The sequence below is a fragment of the Callithrix jacchus genome, chromosome 10 (genome assembly GCF_049354715.1).
Source record: "Callithrix jacchus isolate 240 chromosome 10, calJac240_pri, whole genome shotgun sequence".
NCBI lineage: Eukaryota > Metazoa > Chordata > Mammalia > Primates > Cebidae > Callithrix > Callithrix jacchus.
This window is the reverse complement of record NC_133511.1, coordinates 53,019,740-53,032,154: the sequence shown is the minus strand read 5'-3', so window position 1 is coordinate 53,032,154 and position 12,415 is coordinate 53,019,740. Positions and strand designations below refer to the sequence as shown.

The 12,415-nt window shown below is 35.4% G+C and overlaps 1 protein-coding gene across 5 annotated transcripts in view; it reads left to right on the top strand.

The window, feature by feature from the left end:
- The window catches only part of TMEM135 (transmembrane protein 135), a 343,152-nt gene that overhangs the window by 301,483 nt on the left and 29,254 nt on the right, over window positions 1-12,415 (top strand). The window lies entirely within an intron of this gene.

Here is a 12,415-nt window from a genome sequence, read left to right as displayed (position 1 = left end):
AGTAGTTTCTGACCAGGAGTGGTGGTTCACGCCTGTAATCCCAGCACTTTGGGAGGCCGAGGCGGGTGGATCACGAGGTGAGGAGTTCAAAACCAGCCTGGCCAAGATGGTGAAATCCCGTCTCTACTAAAATTACAAAAATCAGCTGGGTGGTGGTGGCGCCTGTAATCCCAGCTACTCGGGAGGCTGAGGCAGAGAAATGCTTGAACCCGGGAGGTAGAAGTTGCAGTGAGCTGAGATCACGCCACTGCATTCCAGCCTGGGTGACAGAGTGAGACTCCATCTCAAAAAAAAAAAAGAAAGAAATTAATGTTGATTGGAAGATTGTGTTTAATTGAAAACATTTGTTTTCATATTTTTCACTACAATTGTAGAAGGGAAAAACTGAAAGTATTTGCTTGTCTTGAAGTCTTTAAAAATAGATTGTTTCAGAATTATGATTATAATTTTGTTTAATGTAAGTAATTTTGGTTCATAGCAATGTCATAATTTTCAGATGCTTTCTAAGTTTTTCCTGGATTTCTGTGAGACACTGTTTTGATATTTTTTGGTTGTTGCCTTTAGTTAATTAAGTCTACACTCACGCCATTCCTTGGGACCTGCAAACAGGCCTTTTTTAGGTCTAGTGAAACCACAATCTGCTTTTACAACTATTTTAAAGGTAATAGTCTAGTGTTACTATTACCAGTTCATTTTGAGAAGGAAATTTATCCTAATTAACATTTCTTTTAGATACAGTCTGACGGCGATTCTTGGTTTCTTAGCAATTTAAGGCTGCTTGAAACATGACCTTTCTAGTTTGGATTTTAAAGCAGAAAAAGTTCCAGCTTCTCCAAGTTTAAGGAGAAATCTGATTCTATTGGAGTTATTACTGTAAGTTTAAGTCCAACTGTTTTCAATTTATAGTTGGGCCACACCAGAAAAAAATGCACAATAATCATCTGGGGACTTACAATCTCACTTGATTACCCATAACTGCAGCCTGCTTCAGCAGCTTTGCTTGGTGTCTTGAAGACAAAGCCAAGTGTCAGTGTTCCATTCTGTATGAAATAAATGTACTGTGAAATGTTTATCAGAATAGAAAATAATGTTTTTAATACACTGGGGAATTTCACTATCTAAAGGAATTCTATTGAAAGTTATTGAAGATATAGAGAGAGATCCAAGATGGCTGATTACTAGCAGCTCAGGATTGTAGCTCCCAGTGAAAGGGCAGAGAACGAGAGGACACCACACTTTCAGATGAATTTTTGTTGCTCACGGACCAGGAGATTCCCAGCGGAGGAGCCCCACAGGTTGCCAGCGTGACTCTTGTGGCCAGCACAGTGGTTCTCGGTGCAGAGTAAATGGGACTGGGTTCCCTTTTGGTTGATGTTTGGAGTTCTGGGAAGGCAGAGTCTCCCATTTAGCTCATTGAAAAAGGGACTCAAGAGGGAAGCCAGACCGGAGATTCCCGGGCAGAAAAGCACCCTGAATCTTGATGCCGCTGTTTTGGCCAGTACAGTGGGTTGCTCAGATTCCAGCACTGGGAATCAACAAGTTGGACATCCACTCAGAGACCTAATTTGATAGTCGGTAATTACAAAAACGACAGGTGGATAAATTTACAATGATAGGAAAAAACCAGCTTAAGAAGGCTGAGAATACCCAAAATCAGAATGCTTCTCCCTCTACAGGGGATCACAGTTCCTCCTCAATAGGGGAACAAGGCCTGATGGAGAACGAGTGCATTCCATTAACAGAATTAGGCTTCAGAAAGTGGATAATAAGAAACTTCTGTGAGTAAAAAGAACATGTTCTAGCCGAATGTAAAGAAACTAAGAACCTTGAAAAAAGGTTTGATAAAATCCTAACGAGAATAGACAATCTAGAGAGGAATATAAGTGAATTAATGGAACTGAAGAATACAATACGAGAACTCCGCAAAGTATGCACAGGTTTTAACAGTTGAATTGATCAAGCAGAAGAAGGGATATCAGAGGTCGAAGACCAACTTAGTGAAATGAAACAAGAAGACAAGACTAGAGAAGAAAGAGTCAAAAGGAATGAGCAAAATCTCCAAGAAATATGGGACTATGTGAAAAGACCTAATTTATGTTTGATAGGTGTACCTGAATGTCATGAAGAGAATGAATCCAAGCTGGAAAATATTCTTCAGGATATTATTCAGGAAAACTTTCCTAACCTAGTAAGGCAGGACAATACTCAACTCCAGGTAATACAGAGACCAGAGTTGAAATAAAGGAGAAAATTCTAAGGGCAGCTAGAGAGAAATGTCAGATTACCCATAAAGGGAAGCCTATCAGACTCACAGCAGATCTCTCAGCAGAAACCCTGCAAACTAGAAGAGATTTTGGTTTGCAATATTCAATATCCTCAAAGAAAAGAATTTTCAACCCAGAATCTCATATCCAGCCAAACTAAGCTTCATAAATGAAGGAAAAATAAAATTTTTCACAAACAAGCAAGCACTCAGAAATTTCATCACCACCAGGCCTGCTTTACAAGAGCTTCTGAAAGAAGCATTACACACACAAAGGAACAACCAGTATCACTCATCCCAAAAACTTACCAAAAGGTAAAGAGTATCTCCATAATGAAGAATCTATATCAACTAAAGGGCAAAATAGCCAGATAGCATTAAATGACAATATTAAATTCACAAATATCAATATTAATCCTAAATTTAAATGGATTAAATGCCCCAATAAAAGCCACAGAAAGGCAAATTGAATAAAAAGTCAAAACCCATCAGTACACTGTATCCACACCTATCTCATAAGCAAGGACACACGAAGACTCAAAGGATTTGAGGAAGACTCACCAATCAAATGGAGAGAAAAAAAAAAACACAGGAGTTGTAACTTTCGTCTCTGACAAAATAGACTTTAATAGTAACAAAGACTAAAAGAAACAAAGAAGGACATTACATAATGGTAAAAGGATCAATGCAACAACAGGAGTCAATGATGATAAATATATATGCACCCAATATAGGAGCACCCAGATACATAAGACAAGTTCTTAATGACTTATAAAGAGACTTGGACTCCTGCACAATAATAGTGGGAAACTTTGACACCACATTGTTAATATTCGACGGATGAACGAGATAGAAAATTAACAGGGACATCTATGATTAGAACTCAGACTTGGAACAAGTAAACTCAGTCAATATTTATAGAATTCTTCACCCCAGGTCCACAGAACATACATTTTTCTCAGTATCACATTACACCTATTTTGAAAGTGACCACATAATTGGAAGTAAAGCACTCTTCAGCATTTGCATAGCATTTCACAGACTTAAATGAAATATTGGTTGGCTGTTTGTTTATTTTCTTCCCTTATTCCTTCCTGTCTCCACTGTTAAGCACAATTATCGGCATAAAAGAGGTTTTTAATACCTATTTTTAGATTGCATTCCAGCCTGGGCAATAGAGCAAGACTCCTGTTCTCTCTCCCCCTTTCTCTTTCTTTCTTTCAAAAAAATAAAAAGGAAAGAAAAAGAAAGTTATTGAAGATATAACGTGTTCATGAAGGGAACAAAATAATCTTCCCCGAATTTCTTAATTTCATGCTGTTCCAACTTTGAATGTTTGTATGTGAGGTTTCTTAAAATAGGAATACAGCATTAGTAGTTCAATTTTCTCATGCTAACTGCATTATGAAGGCTGAAACTGAACTCTTTTAGTCCGTTTTATTACTCAAACAAAAAAATTCAACAAAAAAACCTGTGGTACATATGTAAGCAATGTAATGTATTTTAACTATACATCACAAGTTTTGCATAGTAAATTGCAATAATCAATTTAACCTATTGGAATATACTTATGTGATTAGAATATTGAACATTTTTTAAAACAAAACAAAAATAAGAGTGTGAAAGTAATTTCATGTCAGTATTTTCTTGGTGATCTTATGATAAGCATGCATCAATCAAAATGTACAATTGTTGATCATTTGTACTAAATTATAATTTAGTACTAAGGTAAGCTTGTATACTCGAAAATGGGTTGGAAAATTAATTACAAAATCTAGTGTATTTTATGTGTTTTTTTTTTAAAAAAAACAAAATAAGAAAAATTTAATTAAAACTACATAAAATTGCCTGTATTCCCAGCACTTTGAAAGGCTGATGTGGGTGGATCACAAGGTCAAGAGATCAAGATCATCTTGGCCAATGTGGTAAAACCCCATCTCTACGAAAAATACAAAAATTAGCCGGGCATGGTGTCACACACCTGTAGTCCCAGCTACTTGGGAGGCTGAGGCAGGAGAATTGCTTGAACCCTGGAGGCAGAGATTTCAGTGAGCTGAGATTACACCACTGCACTCCAGCCTGGTGACAAAGCGAGACTCTGTCCAAAACAAACAAAACAAAACAAAACAAATGACATAAAATTGCATGATTTTCGATAATTGAATTGGGAGTCACAAACTAGAGTCATTTAAATAAGCATTCTGGTTCCTTTTTAATTTTCAAATTAAACTTTTCAATTCACTTGATTATATTTGTGCTTACAGTAATTAGACTAATCAAAAATTTGAAGTTCAGGCTATTGTCTGTAACTGTAATTTATAGTCAATTTTATATGTCATACTTTTCATAAATACAATATAAATGTTTACACTTGAACTTTCAGCATTTTTTAAAAATAATTTTGTTCAAATAAAATAATATAACAATTTTGATACTGGGTGACTTAGATGGCTAATGTACTCAGAATAGAATAGAATATTTTAAGAATTATCAATGTGCACAACATTTTTAATCCAATTTGTCTTTATTGTTTGCTAATTGAATCTTTTCACGTATTTCATTGTGCTTTAGCAATAATATAATGTAACACTTTACTCCAATTGAGTAATTTAAAGAAGTAGATTATGTAAAATGCTGAATTAATGAAATTTAGAACTGAACTCATGATGTACAAAGAGTAGCTCCTAAAAAGCTACCTTTGCATTCTTCAAGTGATCAACAGCACTATGTCTTCTCTATATTAGATGCAAAGTTAATGTTGAGTGAATAAAGACAGATCATGTAATTATTTAATTAATTTAATGAGTTTCCTTCTAATTTAATGAGTAAAAGAACTCTGAAGTGTCCCAATTGATGCTTAATAAATGATTATTTTTTTATCATTATGGCTACCTAATTATCAGTGTTCATTGGGATCATAGTGTTCATCATATTTCAGCCTAAGTCATTTATTTAAGATAGTTGTTTTATGCCTCTTTCTAACAAAACTTTTACAACCTTTTTAATTAGTAAAGTTGACTAGTTTGAGTTTTATATTCTTTGCCATTGTGTTGGTGGAAGATGAATAATTTTACACTGTTCAATCTGTTCCTAAATGATGAAAAATGGGCTTTTATGATAAAATTATATAAATAATGTATAAATTTATGCTTATTGTAAAAATTCAAAGTGATATATAGCCCCACAGAAAGTAAAAAGTTATATTTTCCTGCGTGCCTCTTAATTCACCCAACTTCAATAGGTAGTGCAATATAGAAATAATATATTTTATCATTAATGAGGTTATGTCTATGGAATTGCTTCTTTACTTAACTAAAAGTGTTTCATGCACATCTTCCTATAGCAGTGTATGGCTATCCCAGCAGTTGATCACGAAAGACCAAGTTTGAAACTTGGAAAGTTTCTTTTTGAACCCTTGGGTGAATCCCCAATAAGTTTTATAAATGATAAGCAAGTACAATACTCTTAGTAGCAACTAGTAATCTAAAGAGATCGAGTTTTGTTTGTATGTTTGGTTTTATTCTTGGGGCTAGTGAGATCATTTCTCTTCTTACACCATAAGTGATTTAGAAGAATTCATTATATTTTTCCATTATGATTTAAATAATAAATTAATGGTGAAATTAAATAAAATGATGAAATTTCAGAATTGAAAACCATTTAATCAGCCAGTTATGGTAGTCATTTACTTTCATTTTCTTTTTAATATACAAGGATGTTGAGTCCTAAAGTTAAGTGATTTACTCGATTGTAGAGAAGTTATGATTAGCATCTGTATCCTTTCTCATGTCAAGATTTTTTCACTACACCATGCATTGCCTCTGAAGAAATATTTTTTTCCTTTTTGTTTTTAGGTGTTTATTTAATATGTGTAATGCAAGCACAGTGGCACATGCCTTTAATCCAAGCTACTTGGGAAGTTGAGGTGGGAGGATTGTTTGAGTCCAGGAGTTCAAGACCAGCTTGGACATCATAGGGAGACCTTGTCTTGGGGAGTGAGGAGGAAGAAGTAATAAATAAGTAAATAAAACATGTAGTATTGCTTTATTTATATTTCTTATGTAAAAATTGACACATTACGTTTATTGCGAAAATATTACAATCACAGACAAGCAGTGGAAGAAATCCCACATTGTCTGCACCTTCTTCTGAGACCACATTTTGTGTATATGAAATGTATTTTATCTTGTAAAAAATTGACAAATAATAATTGTACATATTCATGGGAGTACATAGTGATGTTCTAATACATATATAGTTTTAAAATCAGGGAAATTAGCATATCTATAATCTCAAATATTTATCATGTCTTTGTATTGGGAATATTCAATATTCTCCTTCTAGCTATTTGAAACTATGTATTACTGTTAACTGTGGTCATCCTACAGTGACATAGAATTACTAGAACTTATTCCTACTACATAGCTGTCACTTTGTATGCTTTAACAGATCTCTCTATGTCTTCACCTTCCCACCACTGTTTCCAGCCTCTAGTATTTTCTGTTCTACTTTCTACTTTTTACTTCTATTAGATAAACTGTTTTTAGTTTCCATATATGAGAACATACAGTGTTTAACTTTTCTATTCATGGCTTATTTCCCTGAACATAGCATCTTCCAGTCCATCCATGTTGCTGCAAATGACGGAATTTCATCCTTTATGTGGCCATATAGTATTCCATGGATATTTTCTGGATATTGATCCCCTCTAGGATGTATAGTTTGTAGATAATTTCTTCCATTCTGTAGATCATGAGAAATATTTTAAAGGAGATTTATAAAGTACATCTTTTACAACTTTTATATTACCAATGAGTGAAAACTGAGTAGACAATAAAAAAATTTTAGAAATCAAAATAGTTTTTTTCATTCCTTTCAGCTCATTAGAGAGCCCACAATGAAGCAGCACATTTACATTATCAAATTTTATGTTGGTGCCAAACAACAGGGTGTCTTAAACATTTTATAATGGATGGATTATAGGAACGTCACACAGCATTAAAATTTTAATATGATATTTACTTGGGAGAACTTATTGCACTTTAATTAAGATTGGTAACATTTTTGCATCCCTATAAATGTGTTTTTAGAGGAAAACCTGCAGTAAAATGTTTGCAATAGAAGTCACACTAATCAACTACAAATTCTTCCAAAAACAGTTTTCTAGTGACATCTAGTGGTAGAATGTAATAAAGATGACTATCTCGTGAGAGTAATTTCATGGAAGAAAATATCTTTGTGGGTAGAATATTTTAGTATCATCTACATTTCTAATTGAAAATCTGGACATTTGATCAAGTGTATTATCCTGATAATGATAACACTGAGCTTCTTTATACTTTCCTGTATATAGTATGCAATTCCAACCCGAACCTCTACAATTATTTGTGTATTGACTAGATTGTTTGATATTATTTTGCAGCATATTTCTTTTCCTCCTTGTCTTTTTGTGTCTGTGTTTTATGTCATAATTTGCCTTAGCATAGAACCTTGCAAGTAGAGATTCAGTAAATATAGATTGATTTATAGTGTTTATTTTGTCATTTGCGTAGATTAAGTTGAAAAGTCTACATATAATGTGCACTTGAAAATAAAAATGAGTCTTTGTACTAGAAAAGAATTTGATTAGGATAAATGGATTTTTATTTTTCTTCCTTTGAAGCGATTTTCTGTATTATAAGTTGTGGAGAAGTAAAATATATTTAGTCCTTGGATATTTTCTTTACAATTATTTCCTGTATGATTGTATCTAGTATCATGCATTTAAATACTACATATAAACAAATCAGACCTCTTCCTTGATCCTTAGACTTGTGCAACCAGTTGCTTGTTTCCTCAGCATTTCCATTTAATTAGTTAATACACATCTCAAACTTAACATATCCAAAACAAAAGTTTTGATTTTCTTTTTGAAACTTCCTGCCGTAGTATTCCCTACTTTGGTGAGTGACCATATTATTCTGCCGTTTGATCAAACCAAAAATTAATTTAGTAATTTGTCTCTTTTACTCCATGTTTAAACCATTGAGAATTTCAGCCAGCTGTACTTCTCTCCACCTTCTACCTCTATGATCTAGTTAACCATAATCATCTTCCCCCTCCTAATTAACTTCCTTGCTTCTAACCTTGCCCTCCTGTAAGTCTGCCTAGCAGCCAGTGATTTTTTGTTTTTGAAACAGAGTCTAGCTCTGCTGCCCACACTGGAGTGCAATGGCATGATCTTGGTTCACTGCAACCTCCACCCCTCCGCATTCAAGCCATACTCCCTGCTACAGCCTCCGGAGTAGCTGGGATTACAGGCAACTGCCATCCTGCCCGGCTAATTTTTGTATTTTTAGTAGAGATGGAGTTTCGCTGTGTTGGCCAGGCTGGTCTCGAACTCCTGATCTCAGATGATCCGCCTGATTACAAGCCTGAGCCAGTGCGTCAGGCCAGAATTGATCCTTTTTTTTTTTTGAGATGGAGTTTAGCTCTTGTTACCCAGACTGGGGTGCAATGGCACGATCTCGGCTCACCGCAACCTCCGCCTTCTGGGCTCAAGCAATTCTCCTGCCTCAGCCTCCCGAGTAGCTGGGACTACAGCTACTCCATGCTAATTTTTTGTATTTTTAGTAGAGATGGGGTTTCACCATGTTGACCAGGATGGTCTCGATCTCTTGACCTCGTGATCCACCCGCCTTGGCCTCCCAAAGTGCTGGAATTATAGGCGTGAGCCACCGCGCCTGGCCGATTCTTTTAAAATTTAAGATAGATCTTGCCACTTTGTTGAGACCCTCCCAAAATTCTTACCTTGCCTAAAGGGCTTGTGTGAATTGTAGACCACTCCCTCTCTCCACCCATTGCTAGAATCTCATTCCCTACTACTTCCCTCTCCTATTTTGCTCCAGCTACAGTCATCTACTTGCTTCTCCTTACATGCCAAGCTGACTCCGCATCTTGGGCTGTGTACTTGATTACCTCAAAGGGAAATGGTCCCCTCTACTCACTAATGTTTCTGGTCAGATTACCAAATTTTACCTCTCAGGGAGGCTTTCTGTATGTAAATAATTAAGCCTGACTACATCACTGTTTCTCCCCTTATCTTGCAGCTTTTTTTTTTTCATACCAATTATGACTATGTGACATATTTACTTTTTTATGTATCTCTTTCCCAACTACAATGCCAACACTTTGAAACCAGGGATTCTTTATTGTTCACAGTTACTTCCTCAGAACCTAAGGCCATTTAGTTAATATTTATCGAATAAGTTGGTGAGCCTTAATATTTAAATGGAGAATATGATTTGATTTACATTATAATAACGGAATCAACAGAATAATGAGGAACCTTCTAATGGAGTCTGTTTTGTTTAAATCTTTATGTCATATTTTCAACATTCAACACAGATTACAGTTGTGTTTCGGAGTTAGGTTAATGCTGATAATACTCTTGGTGTCAAAATGCGGGGCCATATTACTAGCTTAAAGATTCTTTTTATGGAAATAATTACTTTTTTGTTCTTTTGACATAGACACCTGACCCTCAATTACATTAACAAACCTTATACACATGAATGGAAAGAAGAATAGCCCCTTTTGAGTTCATGCTAAGACTTTATCAATATGAAGTGCTTCCCACAGAGTTCCTCTGAAAGAACTGAACTTCCATAATAATGAAACTGCAAATTCATTTGTATATGTTCCTTTTATATTTGAAAGCTACTTTTTGATGTTTTGGTCTGCAATTAAATTTATTGATTAAGGTCACAAATATGCAATTGTGACTAGACCAAGTTGCTAGAATTCTTTTTCCTTTCAGCATAGCACAAAGATAAATGGCTGTCTTTTAACAATAACATACCAAAGCCAGAATTTGTTCCCAGATGTACATAATCTTTTATTCAATCTACTTCCTTCTGTTTTCCAGTCGATAGACCCCTCAACCTGCTTCCTTACCATCTTACCTATCTAGACTATGGGTTTTTTAAATTACTGCAAAACACTTTCATCAGATGGAAAAAGATAAGTTTAAACATTTTAATGCTGTAATTTTTCCATGCACATTTTATCTTTCCTTCTGAGTTATTTTGCCTTTACCCCTAGTCCGTGTAAGGTAGATAATTATGTTGTATGTTAGCTGAATTCTGTGGTTACATTTCTCACTGGTAACATGACCAGGAGGTAGATCACGTTGCTTAACTGAAATGAGTTTGTAAGTGTTTTTTTTTCTTCTTATAACAAAAATGGGATACATGTGCAGAAAGTACCGGTTTGTTACATAAGTATACGTGTGCCCTGGTGGTTTGCTGCACCTATTGACTTGTCCTCTAAGTTCCCTCCGCTCACCCCCCACACCCCAACAGGCCCTTATGTGTGTTGTTCCCCTCTCTGTGTCCATGTGTTTTCAATTTTCAACTCCTACTTATGAGTGAGAACATGTGGTGTTTGGTTTTCTGTTCCTATGTTAGTTTGCTAAGGATGATGGCTTCCAGCTTCATCCCTGTCCCTGCCAAAGGACATGATCTCATTCCTTTTTATGGCTGCAGAGTATTTCATGGTGTGTATGTACCACATTTTCTTTATCCAGTCTATCATTTATGGGCATTTGGGTTGTTCCAAGTCTTTGCTATTGTGAATAGTGCTGCAATAAACATATGTGTGCATGTGTCTTTTTAGTAGAATGATTTATATTCCTTTGAGTATATACCCAGTAATGGGATTGCTGTCAAGTAGTATTTCTAGTTCTAGATCCTTGAGGAATCACCATACTGTCTTCCATAATGGTTGAGCTAACTTACATTCCCCAACAGTGTAAAAGCATTTCTATTGCTCCACAGCCTTGTCAGCATCTATTGTTTCCTGACTTTTTAATAATTGCCATTCTTACTGGCATGAGATGATATCTCATTGTAGTTTTGAATTGCATTTCTCTGATGATCAGTGATGTTGAACTTTTTAAAATATGTTTGTTGGCTGCCTAAATGTCTTCTTTTGAGAAGTGTCTGTTATATACTTTTCCCACTTTTTGATGTAGTTGTTTTAAAACATCTCTAGGGATGTGGATTAACTTATTTTCTCAGATTCTATGCTGCCTCTAATACAAATATATATAATTTTGATTAAAATAGATTTCTTAAATTTTTATGCATTTCTTTTGTGACCTTTCATACAAAAGACATAGAGGAGGAATTGTCCTATTATATTTGAGGCCTAACCCTGTAACTAAGAATATCCAGTGTCTTTATAGATTTATTTCAAGGGATTTTGATAATAGATACTCAACACCGCCCCCCCCCGCCTTTTTTTTGATATGGAGTCTCGCTCTGTCACCATGCCTGGAGTGCAATGATGTGATCTCGAATTGCTGCAATCTCCACCTTCCGGGTTCAAGTGATTCTTCTGCCTCAGCCTCCCACATAGCTGGGATTACAGGTGCCCGCCACCACATCCAGCTAATTTTTTTTTTATTTTTAGTAGAGACAGGGTTTCACCATATTGACCTGGCTGATCTTGAACTCCTGACTTCGTGATCCACCCTCCTCAGCCTCCCAAAGTGTTGGGATTACAGGTGTGAGCCACCGCACCTGGACTTCAAAAGCTCTTTGTTTAAGTTGATCATTCCTATAAAGAAAAACAAAGACATTGAAAAACAGCTGCTGGATGTTGTAAAGCCAGTACAGTAATGTCCCCATTTTAAGATCTTGTTTATATATATTTTTTGCAAATCTGAGAATCTTTTGTTTTCTTAATTACCATGTAATTTGAATCTTCCCCAGCTGAAGAAAGAAGACTGTTTCAGGAGGATGTATAAGAAAAAAACATAACTTTTAAAGTCAGACATTCCCCTCCAGCCCCTGAATTCTGGAATTCTGGCTGTTATTACTTTTGTGACCTAAGTTATTGCATTTTTTTGAGCCTCTACGTAGCAATGGAATAGAGAAAAACCTCTATTCATAGAGTTTAGTGATATGATTAAATGAGACAACACATATAAAGAGCTGGAAACAGTGCCCAGCAATAGTAAGCACTCAGTAAATACCATTTGGAATCCTCTCTTTCTGCTCTCCGCACCCCTTCATGCTCTGTGATCTGTTCTAATTGAGCTTAATCAGAAATTAAAACTGTTGAACTAAACTTGAAACCTTTTTGTGTCTGTCAACTCTATATTGTGAA